The sequence below is a fragment of the Thermobia domestica genome, chromosome 18 (assembly GCF_964235325.1).
Source record: "Thermobia domestica chromosome 18, izTheDome1.hap1.1, whole genome shotgun sequence".
NCBI classification, from domain to species: Eukaryota; Metazoa; Arthropoda; class Insecta; order Zygentoma; family Lepismatidae; genus Thermobia; species Thermobia domestica.
Window position 1 is genome coordinate 144,819,474 of NC_137471.1, and position 17,764 is coordinate 144,837,237.

Sequence of the window (17,764 nt, forward strand, 5' to 3'; positions counted from 1 at the left end):
AACAAAAAATCATAATGAAAGAGAGTGACCAAAGTTACAATGTAACAGAGATTATCAGAAGTGCGTGTTGCTTTACTTGTGACTTTAGTAAGTGATTCCCTAAGGAGAAACAAAACGTTGTTTAGTGGGTGTCACTCATACAGAAAGTGCGTGAGTCGGGACTCGATCTCCGACTGTTTCCTTTCAACGTGAGATACAATTGCGTAACTGCCAATAATTTCCGGTAATTGGGACCATGTTTACAACGATATTAATTTTGACTGGAATATTTCGGGTCTCGAACTCAGGACCTCTAATGTAGGTAGTGATGATATGTGATCCACTAAGTGTCCATTGAAAGTATTTGATTCTAACCTACTTTTACATAACCAATTCAACTATAAACTTGCGCTCGTGAGGGGCGATAATTTAGATATAGGATAAAAGAAATGATCCATTAGGGGCTCGAACCAGGGATCGCTAAGAATCAATTGTTTATCTGAGACTATGGTTTATCCCAATCGTGATGATTTATGAGGCCACCTTATTATTATTATTCATTTCGTTGTGACGTCATTTCCCTATTTTCTTATTTATCTATTTTCCCGTTATAAATGTTGGTGTGTATAAAAGCTACACGCAACAACATCCTGAGTCCTTGTTAACAGCTGGACTCACTTCCGTCACCCGATAAGAGGTGATTTGCTTTTAGTTTTAAGGCAGAATGAAAGACGAGTGTTGAGGAAGTATTCGTGAACATTTTAAGAAGTTGCATCAAAACAAAATGCCATTCGTTGAACTTTTAAGTTTTAAGGAGTTCTACTTTTGCTTGTTTATACTTATTTCCTATTTCACTTAACATTATAATTACAGTTACGTTCTTATATTCATATCCTGAAAGTCGCGTGCGCCATGCGCTGTTGTGAAACATTATTTTCCACCAAATAAACAGGGCCGCTTATGGAGGGGGCCAACAAATTTTGAAAGTCTCATGACTTGTAGTTTTAATCTTGTGACGGGTATAATCATAAGTTTTATTCTGAATAGAATTAAGTTAGTTTACACCAAATTTATTTAAAACAAGTTGACAAAGCTCGTGTATCCTTAATATGTGTCCTTTGATTTATGGGAATCTCTATTATTCGAGTATCGAACCTAATTATGAAATGATGTACACGTACTGATTCGCTTCCAATGTTTTATTACTATTATTATTATTATTATTATTATTATTATTATTATTATTATTATTCTACTGTACCGGTGATAGCGTGACTTACTACTACTCTGCGTTGTAATCTCAGCGATATGTGTCTTTTATTTCAAACCAAGCTAAGATTTTAACTTGTATGAAGGCAGTTACACAAGGATGAGTGAAAAACACGAGTATAGTGATGTAGTGGTAGGACATCATCTGGGAAGTTACTGTAGCCCATAACGATGTCATTGTTGTAACCGTTACTGTACATAACATGGCGATCAAGTTAGTGACAACAAGCGGGTTCTAGCCCATTACCCAATGATGGGAGGACAGAGAAAAAATGGAGGGGGCTGGATTTACCCCAATATTCTTACGAAATACATATGGTAACCTTAGCACTAACTTAAGTTTAGCTTGCCACAATGACATAATGATACCATATGATACTATCTAGTATTTTGATAAACATTACTAAAGCCCTTATAATTGAGAACATTATTCTAGAATGAGCATCACTGTTAATACTTGATCTGAATCCAACATGAATATAACTAAAGGTAATGTAATCTTACTAACTAAATGTAGTGAAGTATAGCACACAGGTAGCTATAAAAAAAATGAATAGCCGATACATATATAATTGTAAATGTATTATGTACAATATACACAGTAGGCTAGTACATTGCCGTAATTTGCCAATAGATTGGCCATCGCTAAGAGATTGGTCATTTTTACAGCAGCATAAGGTCAAGTGTGGTCACCCAGAAGGGGTCGCAGAAAAATTTCACTCATATCCATGGAGCAGCAGCAGAGAGCAACATGTCAGAGACTAAGGCGTATATTCTCTTATTTCGTTTTCTACTTTATTTTATTTTATTTTATTTTATTTTATTTTTTTTTAATTTAACCAATATGCTTCCCGCCCGAACTACGCGGAAAAAAAATAAAATAAAAATAGTAATTGCTCAAGGAAAAACAAATGGGGTAGGCTTTGTGTGGAGTAACCAATGTAAATATCTGGTGGGGGGAATTCCAGTTTTCCTTTTCTCTCTTTTTTTTTAAACAGGTAAATATCCTGGGGCACAGGAGAAACGACCCGTAAGCATGCGTGTATCATAAGTAGGCATAAGTTTGTAGCTGAACAACCCAGAACAGGCAATATTGACTTTGCTTTAATTTCCAGGTTAAGGCAGTCCTAGCCACAAAGAGGGAGAGCGGCGAATTTCTCGTGAGAGAGAAATGAAAGAGTCAGGCGGCGGCTACGGATGGAATCCTATACTGTGACTGAGGAACCTGCAGCTGCAACGACGTATACTTAAAGTCGGAGTTAAGTATACAAGGAAAAGTTACATCTGTACGTATTAATGTTAGTAGCTACTAATAATATTTTACTTTTCAGCTATGTCAACACTTATTTTCCTTTTAGGTTCTCTGTGTTTGGCAGCATATTGGGAGTTCTATAGGAGAAGAAGAAGGGTAACTCATTCGTGGCCGGCCACATTCACACAAAGAGCAAAAAAAAATGCTTATCCCAATATGGTGGCAAAACATTCATTTCGGATTAATTCGACATAACTTTTTCCGTGACGCGTCTAACTTTTTCCCTGATTTTAAAGATGACTTATTTGCTCCTCAGATCAATTTTAGCGCCGCTGACTAAGATGATTGCCTATTACTCATGGCCCACTAATGCCTTTTACAGCATCGAGGGGAGAGGAGAATGGATTCCAGGAAGTAACTTTTTGTTTCTGAGTGATGAAGAGTATATTATAACTTTTTGTTTGTTTTCAATTTCACAATGTATTCTTTTCAGGCTCTATCTATAGCCCTGTATGCCAGTGTTCCGGTATGCCAGGGGTCTGGCATAACTACGGGTACTCCACTTTTTAGAGGTCTATACGTTGTATGAGATATTTGACATACGCACTAATTAGTAAACCCCAAGTTTTGTTTTCTCTCTTTTTTTTTAATTTGTCTAAGTTGATGCGACTAAGTCTCATGAGCGACCTATATGTTACGCTTAACATTCATCGTCCTCACTATCGCTCGAATCTTCCAGCTCACGTGAGTTGTCTCGGGGGAAATATTTCTTTAACCTTTCAATAGTTACAATCTGAGTGTGGTTAGGGTTTGCTACTAGTTCAATTTTACAAGCATTTGTGGGAGAAATACTCCTTAAGTAATACGGTCCCATATACTTGGGTGTCAACTTAGGAGAAATATCCTTCTTAGGTAGATAATCTCTACACAATACTAAGTCACCAACCTTTAATTTAATAGGTTGCCTAGTGCGATCAACGCGTAATTTAGTCTGCTGCTGTGCATGTGTCATAGCCTTCTGGGCTAGTTTACGGATTAACTTTAATTGTTTCTGATGTTCCTGTATTTTCGTGAATTGATACTGGGTGTCCAACTGAATGGGAAACCTGGCCTTTTGACCAAAGACAATCTCATATGGGGAATATTTCCTAATAGGGGAGGTTGATATATTATAAGCATATGCACACAAGCGGACATATTCCGCCCACTTAGTAGGCTGTTTAGCCGTGTACTTAGTTAGGAAATTTGCAATTACGGAGTTAAATTGCTCACATAGCCCGTTTGTTGACGGTTTAAATGCTGCAGTTCGAACATGTTTAATATCAAATAAGTCATTTAGTTCGGCCATTATCGTTGATAAAAAATTACTTCCTCTATCCGTCAGTACCTCTTTAGGGGGGCCAAAACGCGTGATTAACTCGTCCAACATGGCCCTAGCCACTGTCGGGGCTTTAATATTTCGTAGCGGTACTAATATTGCGAAATGGCTGAGATATTCTATCATAACCAGGATATAGCTGTAGCCTGCGCTACTATGTAGCGGGCCAAAAATATCTAAACTCCAGCGGGAAAACAATTCCTCTTTTACCGGTAAAGGGTAAAGAAAACCTTGTTTCTTTTCTCTAGGGATGTTCACCCTCTGACATTCGTCACAAGAGCGGACGTATTCCTTAACTATTTTCCCCATGTTCGGAAAATAGTAACGTTCGTTTACTTTAGAGTAAGTGCGAGAAAACCCCGTATGGCCTCCGCACAGCGGAGACGAATGGGCCTCTTGTAATATGTCGGGAATAGCCTTCGCTGGTATCACTAGTTTCTTATCTTTGTTCATAACTCGATATAACACATCGTCAACTACAACATAGGGTTTTAAAGCACGATCAGTGGGGTTATCTTTCTTCTGTTGTATTAGTTCTCTAATTTTATCGTCCTCTTTTTGCATTGTTTTGATATCTATTTTGGGACATAACACTAGGTTGCACACCTCTGCACAATCTTCTTCTTGACCGAATTTGGAGGGTAATTCATCCTTTAGCGGACATCTTGACAAAAAGTCGGCGGTCACGTTATTGCGGCCCTTGACGTGTTGAATCGTAAATTCATAGGGCTGCAAACGAATTGCCCAACGCATGAAACGGGAATGTAGCATCTTATTGTTTCTGAGGTAACATATGCCGTGCGCATCGGTCCGCACAATAAAGGGACGGTCTGCCAATAGAAAGTGGAAATGCAAAATTGTCTTGGTAACTCCTAGCGCTTCAAGCTCAACCGTGGAGTAGTTGAGCTCCGCTGGGGACAATGATTTCGAAAAATATGCTATTGGGTGTTCTTGGTTATCTTCTTTAATTTGTGCGACATATCCACCTATTCCGTCTCGACAAGCATCCGAATAAACTATGGCGTCCTGATTCGGGTCAAAGTGGGCAAGGACCGGAGCAGAGGTAAGACAAGATTTCAAAGTATCCCATGCTTGTTTCTCAGTTTCTCCAAATTCGAATTTGGCGTTCTTTTTAGTCAACGAAATGAGTGGTTTGGCAATAGTAGAAAACCCTTGGACAAAAGCTCTGTAGAAAGAACGAAGTCCAATAAAACTACGTATTTCTTTAACTGTTGTAGGGTATGGTACCTTTGATATAGCTTCCGTTTTTGCAGGATCTACACAAATCCCTCGTCTACCGACGATGTGACCATGCACAGAGGCTTCTTCGTAACCAAAGTAACATTTCTTAGGGTTGAGTTTTAAGTTGGCCTCCCGGAGTCGAGATAAAATAATTCTCGTTCTTTCTATTAAATCTGGGAAAGAAGGACTAGGACAAACCAAATCGTCTAAATAACAAATTACATACTTCCACATAATGTCTCCAAATATAACGTTCATCATATTTTGAAAAAGAGCCGGGGCCGTGCTTAGTCCGAATGGTAGTCTCAAAAATTCGAATTTTCCACGGCTGCAGATGAATGCAGTCTTCTCTATATCACACGGACGGATTAATAATTGGTTGTAACCATTTTGCATATCGAGCGTATTTATGTATTTGGTACCATTCAGAAATGCTAATATATCATCTATACGCGGTACTGGCGTATAATTGGGCCTTAATATCCTATTTAGAGCCCTGAAATCTGTACATATGCGCGGTGAGCCATCTTTTTTAGTTACTATCACAATTGGTGCAGAATATGGGCTTTGACTTTCTCGGATAATATTGCTATCTAACATTCTCTGAATCTCTGCCGCGACTATCTCTCTCTGTTTTGGTGTTTCTCTATAGGGTGGATGAGAAACAGGTATATCTGTAATGACCTCTAGGGGACACATAAATTTATCGGTAGCCGCAGTCAGACGAGACTTGTCCCAAGCTACAACGTCCCTAAATTCCATCAATAAGTCCAGCAATTGATTTCTTTCTTCGGGGTTTAAGTTTGGGCCAATATTTAATGCTTGGGCTAATTCTTCCTTTGTTTGGGGGACTTTCTGGGGTTGTTCAGGGACTTCCACGTCCTCTGTTTCATCTTTGTTAGTAAGTTGTATGATCTGATTAACGGCCTGTACATTATTATCCGTTTTGTCATTTAAGGACTCGCCCTGGGGAACAAGTTTCCCTAAATAAAGATTTTTAGACAAAGATCTGGCTCGATCTGAACTATTAAAAATAGTCAGAGTAATATGTCCATTGTCAGTAAAAACTGGACCTCTTGGGATCAAACAGGAGTGCCAATATTGAATTCCTTTAGACGGTAAGAATTCCCAAATATGCACGTTCCCGGTTGGTGCGGTAATTTCTATGTCATACGCAGCCTTGGACGGCACGCGGACATTTGCTGGAAGGTGTACTTTATAGGTAGTGTCTGGATAGATATCAGAAAGTTCGTCGCCTATCCCCAAGGGGTTTGGCACGACCTCTTTCTGACTATGATCCTGAGCCGAACTCTCTAGGTCAGGGAGAGTTGCGGGATCATTTACACTTCCTTGCGTTATCAATTGTTTTTCTATTGTTTCCGAATGCCCTCCATTTGATTTTTCCTCTACAAGCTCATGAGGCGCCTGGGAGGCCAGGGGTGGCTTTACAGAGTGTTGGTTCTTTTTGTTATATCTTGTCGCATGGGACGCATTCTCTTCCTTTCTCGGTATAGTCTCTGTATCCGAACTATCTGTGGAACTAACGGTCAAAATTCCACTAGGGCCTGGTTGAGGGTCAAAACTGCATAGATTCTTTTCCTCTCTCTCTAAGTCAGGCGAATTGGTAAGTTCCAGCTCAGGAGCGCTGGAAGATACCTTGCTGTTCTTAGTTCGGTTACGTCTTGCCTTTTTACTTCTATTGACTTTCCCATTTGTTCTATTCGTAGGCTCCGAGGGAAATTTTGTAGTTTCCCTGGAACACACGAATACACGAGATGTAATTTCCTTAACAGGGAGTTTTTGTCTCTTATCATGTACACTAACAACGGGATTTTGGTGATTTCCGGTGACCAATTTTGGATACGGATCCTTTCTCCTGTATGGGAGGTTCCGTTTCCTATAAATTGGTTTGTTTGTATGAGGGGGGTTAGAGAAAGCCGTTTGTCTAGCATTATCGTTCTGTCTTGATTGGAACTCATTAAACGATCTTTTTCCTACTGATGGTGGGTATCGTTTAACATGTTTTAAGTCTAATGTATGAATCACACCTTGACGATACCCATATGTACTTTTTGGGATTGTAAACCATAGATCTTCGACATGATTCCCGTCTTTATCTGCTAGTTCCATATATTTGGAATGAATGGTTGTGACATACTTGTGCAAAAAATCTATCCCCAAAATAACGTCATAGGCACAAAACTGTGAGTCAACTATAGCTACGTCTAGAAATCTTCGTTTGGTTGTTTTCAAGTGATCCTTGAAACAACAAGCTATTCTCACCACAGGAATGTAATCTGTGGGCTGAGCACCTACACCACGAAGCTTAACATAACCCTTCAGTCTTTCCGTTAGTGGAAATTTTGGAGGTAAAAGGGTTTTTGAAGCTATCGAAATTTCAGAGCCAGAATCTATAAGAGCTTGCGCCCAGCGGTCTCCTATTTTTATCTTGACTGTACAAAGCTGCGCCTGCCCATGGCCAAGGCCATAGGTATTTTGGTGATTGTTCCTATACATTTTGTAACCCGGTTCTGCTACTACTTTGTCTGTGTAACAAGAACTAATCTGTACAAATCCAGGTTGGTGTTGTTCTTTAATGCATGACCAGTCCGAGCGGTCATTTTCCCATAATACGTCATGGCTAATTCTCTGACTAACTAATCTTTGTGCTGTGTGAAATTTTCTAAGATATTGTAGGCACTGTTCGAGATTATCGCAATCATCCACTTCAAGCATCAGCTTATTTAGGATGTCTGGCAACAAACTCATTCTAAGTTTACTCATCAATTCACTTTCATTAACCCAACCTCGTAAAAATTTCAAATCCTTTATTAATTTATAAATGAACGCTAAAGTACTCTCATTGGGTTGTTGTTTTCTTGTATCAACGTCATATTCTAATTTTGCAGTGTACTCAATACTGGGAAAAGCCTTTTTAAGTTTTTCCTTCATCTCGCTATAGTTTAAAGGTAAACGGTTTGCTAGGTCTACTAAATAGAAGGAGAACGCTTCCCCTTTCAGACAGTAAGGAAGGTAATTTACTATCTCTAGAGTTGACCATTCGTATATGCTAGCGACTAATTCATATTCTTGCAGGAAAAGTTCCACACACTCATGTCTATTCCCAGAAAAGGAGGGAATTTCAACATTTGGATAGATCTTGAATGCTTGTGGGTTAGCACCAATAGTAGAATTTTGATTGTCACCCTCGGGAGGAGGATTGCTAACTTTGCCTGTTACTACTGTATCCGTAAATTTAGGTTTCTCAAAACTATATGGTAATGATGGCTCTGTAACCGGACTAGTCTTAATTTCTTGCTCAGATTTTAAATTTACACGAGGCTTATCCTCAGGATCTACTTTTAAAAAGGACGAAAAATTTGATTTTTGCTTATCAGAGGTCTTATCTTCACTTGATGAGTGTGAAACGGGCTCATCTTTCAGATCTAAGGACCTGTCTAAAGAAGCCGAGGTGTTGAAATTTTCAGAAACGGGCCTATAGTCGGTATCAGTTACACTTCTATTTTCTAACTCGGAGGGTTGTTCTGAACTAAATTCTGATGTATAAGATCTATCTTGTTTGCTGAATGCTGATTTTTCTGTCTTTTCCCCTTCGCTAAACTCTAATTTCTCCATGGGGGCCATGGGTGCAACTTCGCTACCAGGTGGCGAAATAAACACTATCTGTAAGGGATTTAGCTTTTCCTCTTGTTGGTACTTTTTCATTTCTTTAGTCGCAGGTGATTCACTAGGTTCATTATAGGAACTAAATTTAGAACTAGTACTAGCTGAAGGTTGTAAACCACTATTCTTAACAGTATCAGTTTGTTTGTTAGACTCACTTTGGGTTGGAGAGGTTGAGGGATCGTCTCTATTTTCTACTTCATCTAAACAAATTACAGACGCACCAAACTCCGCGTAATCAAAAATTTTACCAATGTTTTCGTTTATTCTACTTTCAGACCAGGATTCGTTATTTTCTTTTTCTTCCTTCTCAATTTGCTTCTGGGGGTCAGAGCAAACTGAGGGAAAAACATCATCACTTTCCTTCTCCTCGCCTAACCTCCTCTCAACTGGAGCAGGGGCGACGAGGTCATTTCTCTGGTCAGCGTCCTCTTTGGGAGGGTCTTGGTTCGCTGTTCGGGGAGTAGAGACCGTGGGAGGATCCCAATGGTCATATCGGAGTTCTTCTTCGGAGTTCCATGAAGGTTTTGACTCATCCTCCAGGAATGACGCAGGAGGAGACTCCGGTTTGTCGTTTTGTGTTTGCGCTATTTCTTCGTTTTGTAATTTCTGTAGTTCGTAACCTAACCAATCGTCTTTCAACGACTCACCCCCATCTGAATCTGCACTACTAATATCTCCGTTTGACCACCTAACTTTACTAACTACACTGAGTATGTTTTCTATACTGTCTAAATATTGCAGTTTCTCTTGGAGGGTAAGGCTGTCTTCAAACATGACAGGGTTGGTTTGAGTAGCAGTTGTCCGAAGAACCTTAAGTTCACGGTCTGTATCAATTCGGATCATTTTAGGAAACTTATATTCGGTCTGAACGCTAACATCTTTCTTTTGAAGATCGTCGGTCTGTATTTCCATGTCAAAATTGCCAACTACATTTTCCTCAGGTAATAAATCTTCAAAGGGGGCCGAGGGGTCCGCTTGAAATAAAATACCTAATTTCTCTTCGTCGTCACCTTGGCGTCGAACAACTGTGACCTGTACTTTCTTGTTCCGAAGTTGTCTAGTTAAGGGTCGAATTAAGTTTCCTACTGCCGGGGACAGTTCTGTTTGTAATGAATGCCTAATCTGGTCCATTAACGCTTCATCATTAGGTTGTGTCAGAGAGCGCAATTCATTTTCATTATTCTCGTCAGGGTTCTCAATTTTCGTTTCCCTTGGTTCGGTTCCTATATTTGCATAAATTGGCTCTTTATTCGTGATTGCCTTGGGTTCGAGACCAATATTTTCGTAAATTGGCTCTTTACTCACTGAGATTCGTGATTCAGTATCTAAGTTAGCATACATAGCTCTAGGACCGATCTCTGCATAAACCGTTTCATCACTACTACCCGCATAAAAAGATTGAAAGGTGGGTCTTTGCATTTCTAACGGCGTTGTATGATCTGACGGTTCGTATTTTATTGGAAAATATAGCGCTACTGGGCTATCTGGTCCTTTCGATACACCAATGTCTTTATTTTCTACACTTAACACTAAATTACTTAATCTATTTTCCTTATCATCTAACTTATTATTATCTAAGGGACTTTGGTTCGAGGGGACATCAGGTATTACACCTGCTGTTGTTTCTATCTCAATTGTTGCCTGAGGCCATTCCTGACCTGCAGTTATTAGTTCGGCTATCTCTAGTTCATCTTTCAAATTTACATCATTCACTAGAGTTTTCGGTTCTACCCCCGGTGGGGTCTCGTCCGTATCTGAATTTACATATATCGTCCTAGGGGCTGGCATTGGTTTTTCACTTGAACCAGCACTTTGCGTTTCTATATCATTTCTAGTCGGGATAGGGCTAGACGCGGCCAGCGGCGTTAAATCGCAACCACTCGCTGGTGCTTCTGGGGTTTGCGGGCTCGCGGTCGTTGGTTCACGATATCTTGGCTGACTCCACGTATCCAAGTATCTCGGTAATGGATTCTTTTTCCAACGACCAAACTCAGGAGGAGAATGCCCGTGAACTTTTATTTTATTGCACTCAATACAATAATTATTATTCCACCGATCTAAAATATAACGGTGCTTGCCCGTGGGTGTCTTAGGACAATGCGATTGCCCTAAATCTAATAGCTTTTCCTTTATTTTCTGCGCGAAACTCATTTTTGATGAATAAATCTGTTTTTCGCAAGTCAGTGGCCTCTTAAACCAGGGCAGTGGGTAATCAACCTATTTCCTCTGATATAGTAAGAATTTAATCACTGATAGCTACTTCCTTCGGAAATACTACGTCAAAATTTCTTACGTATTATGAGACTTATTATTATTTCAATATCTTCATTTAACTTCCTTTGAACTTGAAATACTCAACTTCCCTTTCTTTATAAATTTTGCTTTACTTTTTAGAACGGGAAACGGAAATTGACTAGACAGCTGTTTATAACAGATAATACCTATTTGTTCACTTATGAGAAGTTTTACTTTTTACTTCTATTCTTTAACTTGTTTTCTCGTTTTTTTTAAAGCACAAACAACATTGTCTTAAACTATTTTGTTTTTAAATTTACAAGGGGGACTTCGATCATCCAACCATTGGTTCATGTACCTGCATTTTGATTTTAGGTATTGCATTTGCATAAAGGTGAGTTTTAGGCAGTTATTCCCAGGCAGCCGTCGGGCATGCGCCCCTATTACAGAGGGGCCCTGCTGGACCAAAAGAATAAGATACCTGTGACCCCCAAGCTTTGCATGGGAAAGGATTTTAGACACTTATCGCCGGACAGACTAGTCGAACTTTCATCCCGTAAAACGGGAGGTTCTGCTGTCTAGGAGATAAAACTGCCTGTGATCCTCCCCAAATAAGTGGTAAGGGTATTAGCCACTTATCGCCGGACAAACTAGTCGAACTTTCATCCCGTAAAACGGGAGGTTCTGTTGACCAGAGATAAAACTGACTGTGACCCCACCAAAGCGAGCAGAAGCATAAGCAGACTTAGGCTTTTGCAAGTACATGAGACAAGAGCTGAATTCTGTATTAACACTCGCGTCCCGATTTTTCATTTCCATCACTACACAAGAAAACGTCGTGAGGTAAACTGAGTCTTGCTCTGCGGAACCTAGCGACTCTTCCACTGAATTATAACAAATTAAAGCGAGAGAAGTTGAGAATAAAAACTTTTTCGTCGCTATATCACTACTTGTGAAACGCACTATTTAGAGCAGACAAAATTATATTTGTATATCAGAGTCATAGGCTGAACATCGCCTAGTCCAAGTACGCCACCGAACTTTACTGACTTTACATAGTACCGATACAGCACTTGACTAGTCAAAAGAAAAACTTTCGCGTACTCTTTTCACTTTTATCTATTGAAAGCTCTTCGGTAAAAAAAATCACTCCCGATTTGTTAAAATCGCGTTTTAGGACCACTGAGATAGTTGGTTCCCCTATAAAGTGAATGAGCACCAGAGATTTGTTTAGAGATTCAAGAACACACAGTTGGTTACCCGGCGAACACCGAACACCAAAAAATGTTATGTATATGATGTTTTGTTGTTCTGAGTTTGGCGTAGCAATTGTGTACACTTTCTTTTGTGAAAGATCGTAATTGCGATCACTTCTTCACTCTCCACCCAGTATTACAAAGTTGGTTCGGAGTCCAACTCTCTTTTAGCCTCGGTCTCGAAAACGTCTTTGGCTTACTGGTTCGAAGATGATGAGAAAGCGCACTAAAGTGGTAGAGCTTGGTACTAGAAATCGAAACCCAGGTAACACATGAAGACTGTGAGTTGAATCTAATTAGGTGGGATTAGCTTGACTAAATCAAAGAGACCGTTACATTTGACTGTTTATTAAAAAAATAAAAATAAGAATACAGATGAATTTTACAAAATCGGTTACTTGGAATGACAACTTGGAAGGTTTATTACATTACTTAAGTGGGAGCACAACCCCTATAATACTCAATGGGTGCTAGAAGGATTTATGCTAAACCGCGATTTATTGAAAATAGTGAAACATGAACTTCGTGCATCGCGACTTGCATTGGCCCGAAGAGAAAACTATTAAGTCTCGAAGAGGGAATTTGGTCTCAGATTGAAGGGACTTCGTATCCGTCACTAAACATTCTCGAAGTGCTACTACAAATCTCAAAGTGCTCATCTCTAGTTGAAGGGGGAACTTAGAAAAATAATCACATACCTGTTGTTCTACTAAGCGTCCGGAACGGAGGAGCACACACACACTCGATGATCGTCGTCTTCAGAATCAACCGGAGCGGCGAGCTGGCCTCGCTTATAAAGACGTTACGTCCCACGCATTTCTGCCAGTTCTGACGTAGCTCGAAGGCGACGTCACGAGCCTCATCGAGCATGGGAGAGACTTCTTCACGCGCATGCTCATTAGTGGTTAAGACTTCTAGGTTTTCTATGATTTTTCTCTATTACGCCGGGATGGAAATTCCTATTTTACATTTATTTTTACCGTTTATATTTTACACCTAGTTCTAACTACCTAATAGATTTCATGTATTTATTGCTTTCGTGGCATTCCCTAAATATTGCATTTAGGACCCAGCTCTGTGATCTGAGTAAATCAAGGCTAGGGTCATACCACTAATACATGCGTGTGGATTGGTGTCAATGAGGCATCAGGTCGCCAATTCAATCTGAACCTCAACTGACTCCGTCCTCCCTATCTCTCTTTTCCTTACTACCACACAATTTGAAAAGCGCGGGCGTCTCGCCCCATAATTTGGAGTCCGGCTTAGGACTTCGAGGCACAACTGTGTAACAATATATATATATATATATATATATATATATATATATATTGATAGATATCAACTCACGAAATATTGATTTAGCCTCTCATCATCAAACAGTTTTGAACAATGGAATAACAAGGCTCCCTCTACGCGGTATGTTCTTCCTCATATAGGTATTATTTTCTCCCTTAGTGTGATTCTAGGAAAGTGAAGTGCATTTGATTTTAAAAAGTAGGAAAATTAAAAATATTAAATAAGTAAAATAAAAATATTAGGTTCATTGTAGTTCTAAACTGGCTATGATATGCTATACCACCAGTTACAGTATCAGATTTCATTTCTTGGGGACACAATCGAAGGGTGGATACATTTTACTTGAGGGGGGCTACACTTAAAAGGTTAATTTCACATTATTTGTGCAATATTAATATATACTACCGGTCTGGGGTACAGGTATAGCCTACGGGTAGCGCCCGCCTCCTTGGCCCCCTTCGGCAATGTTACTAGTACCAGATTTGAATAACAACTCCAGGTAAGGAAAGTTCTATTAATATTTTATTTTGTTTAAGAGATGTTAGCTTAAAACTAAAATATTGTTGTATTAAAAGATGTTTCGATGTGCACAATAGCTAACATTGTTAAAATATACTGGTAATCAAATGTACGAAAATGTCATTTTCTGTAATATATAAAACAAAATCCTAAACAACGTTTTTGATAACTTATAACGTCCTTAAATGTACTTTATTCTAATTTGAACGTTTTGGAACCTATAAGTCTTAAGCCTATAATGTGTCGAGCTCTTGATAGTAAACATTTGCAGGTGCATATGGTGCAACGATTGTCAAGGTCAACTGCGCAAACGCACTGAGAAAGCAATTAATATTCATTTCAGTGAACTGCAAGATAAGGGTGAAAGTAGCAATTAGGTGTTAAGCAATTAAGGTGAAGCAAAGCACAATATGTCACGGAGTGAAGTGTGGAAATACTTTGAACGTCCCGAGACTAGAGGAGAAGCTAAATGCTTCTTGTGTAAAAAAGTACTTAGATGCAAAGGAGGATCGACAAGTGCTTTATTATGATCAGTAAGTCCAAGTCTCTTTAGTCATCATGGAATAACCGTCGGGTGGTAAACTGAAACAAACCAAAACTTTCGTTATTTTACTTTACCTTCAAAGTGGCTTTAAGGGATAATGGGCTGTACAGTAAGGGCAGTGTTTAAATTCGTGATAAAAAAGTACCGGGGCCATTCCTGGCTACCATATATATCCTTGTTTCCTTGACAGCCTTATTTCACACATCGTTCTCAATGTACTCACAGGGAATGTTCAGATCTTGTTCTAGGAACGTGCTGGATTCACGTCCTGTCAGTAGATAACCTGGCGAATGTCTTGTCTTATCATAAACTTGAGTGTTCATAGTGAATACTATACAAGGTAGAATCTCATCCCAATTCGTGAACTCTCTGTCTATGTAGTGTTTTATCCCCTGTTGTATGGATCCTATGGCGCGTTCCGTTGTCCCTATACTATAATGTGCATCAGTGTTGGCAAAGTTTAATTTCATTCCAAAACGTTCAGCCAGTTCCTCCATCACTTTGCTTCTGTGGGTGCTATGCCTATCCATAGCTAAAACTTCGGGAATGCTATGCTTAGTGAATGATTCCTCGAAAATCACCTCCGCTATGATCTCAGATGTTATTGCTGGAACTGCTTTCGCAATCACATACCTTGTCGCACTTCAACAAACACAATGACATACTTGTTTCGATGGTTCTTCGAACGTTAAATGGCCCGATCTCGTCCATCGTTACGTATTGGAACGGCATATAACTCGGGTATGTTTGTGGGTGTAATGGCGTTCGACCTGCCTTTCGTTTTTGAATCTGGCAGCTTACACATTGGCTGACCTTCTCCTGGAAAAACTTCTTCATGTTAGGGAAATAGATTGACTTGAGTGCTCTATTGTAACATTTGGTGTAGGAGTAATGACCTCCACCGTAAATTGAGCAATGAAAGTTTTTGAAAACTTGCTCTCTTAACGCGAAAGGAATGCACAAGAGAAACTTCTTTCCACTTGCCATTCTTTGTGTCCTATACAGTTTTCCTTCTTTAACAACATACCAACGTGCCTGCTTCTCTGCCTTAGCATCAGCTACTTCCGGATGTTCGATCGCATTCATAATTTGTTCAAAGAATGAGTCTTTTCTTTGAAGTTCGGCTACATCTACATTATCATCAAATGTAATGTTCACTTCAAGATCTTCGGTATTAATCGGCAAAGCATCTAAATCTATATCTTCTACTGTTGGATGAATATTCGTGTTCCGAGAAAGCACATCGCTGGGATTTTTCTCTCCAGGACAATGAACGGGTGTATACTGCTATTGAGCCATTTCCAAACTATATCTTAATAATTTCTGTGTTGTTTGCAAATACTTTATACATCGACAATCTGTAAACAGTTCAAACTCTTTATTATAAAGTTAGTAAATAAATGCTTTAAACGCACTTACTACGGCTAGGATTTCTAGTTCCACTATGTGTATTTTTGCCTCCTGAGGTCGCAATATCCTACTATAGTACGCGATCGGAGTCCATTCCTCATTCGTTTGTTTTTGCATTAACACTGCTCCTATGGACTTGGTCGAAGCATCCGTATACACTCTGGTTTCCAAATTTTCCCGAAACGGAGCCAGCAACGGTGCATCCAACAACGCATTCTTCAATTTCTCAAAGCTTTTCTGGTGTTCCTCAGTCCAGACGAACTTATGATTTTTTCTGAGCAATGGCTGGAAAATGGCTGAGAATTCTGCATAATCCTTGCAGAATTTCCGTACATAATTCCTTAAACATAGGAATGACTTGAGTTCTTTTGTGCTTTTCGGTGGTTTACATGCTTTTATGGCTTGGATTACTTTTGGACTAATCTCATATCCGGCTTCACCCACTTTATGACCTAGTGCCAAACTTTTTCTTCCATGAAATGACATTTCTCGACCGACAATTTCAAACAATATTTCCGCAGTCTTTGAAAGATGGACTTCAAAACTGACACCATTTTCTCTTGCTCATTTACATAAATGAACACATCATCTATGTAATATAACACCGCCTCCGGACTAACGTTAGCTAGTGTCATAGCCATGATTTTAGTGTATACTGCGGGCGATTGGATGTATCCCATAGGCAAAAACTTATATTGATAAGCACCGACGCCAGGGATGTTATGCGCCGTGTATTTTCTACAATCCTTCGATATATACACCTTATTGTAAGCACTCTTAATATCCAGGACACTGAAAAATTGGTGACCCCCCATACATGTTAAGATTTGATGTATGGGTGGTAACGCAACAGAATGGAACCTCACATGACGGTTAAGATAGCGGCCGTCGAGTACAGCTCTTATCGCACCAGAGGGTTTTTTAACAAACAGCATAGGGGAATTATAAGAACTGTTATTTTCCTCTATAATATTCTGTTCAAGTAAGATGTTTATCTGCCCTTGACTTTTTCTTTCAGTGCAATGGGGATTGGATATTGTTGTCTCCTGAAAGGAACTTTCGTCTCTATGTTCCACACCTTTCGCCCGACCTAGATCGTTTTCTTTTCATGCGAACACGTCCGCATAATCAAAACACAACTTTTCTAATTTCTTCTTAATTTCGGATCTTGTCTTATCACCAAATTTCAATCTAGCCTTATCATAATTTCTTCGTGTCTCTAACACTTCGTCTATCTCATCCTCCGTCAGACCTTCCTGTCTTAACGCACTCACACTTACGCATTCTTCAGCATCGTCAATTTTCAAATTTATGGTCAACATAATAGTTTTATTGGAGGGGTTAATTATCTCTAACTTTTGATTGTCTTTAGATAAGATTGCTCTAGGTATAAACACATTGTACTGCTTTTCTAATTGCCTATCAGGTTCTAACAGATATTCATTACTAGCCCAAGAATTTACTAGATTGACTTCTACAGTCGTTCTAGTCCTCGGTAACAATCTTACTTTATGATCCAACACACATTTTGGTCTTAAACTAGATTTAACATTAATAGCGATGTTATCAGAAACTGATCTCGGTTCCTCATCAATTTCACTTCTCCGTGTCGGTCTTCCGAAACTTTGTACTAAAATTTTACCATTCCCATAATCTATCTGACAATTTTGCGACTTTAGAAAATCATTCCCTATCAA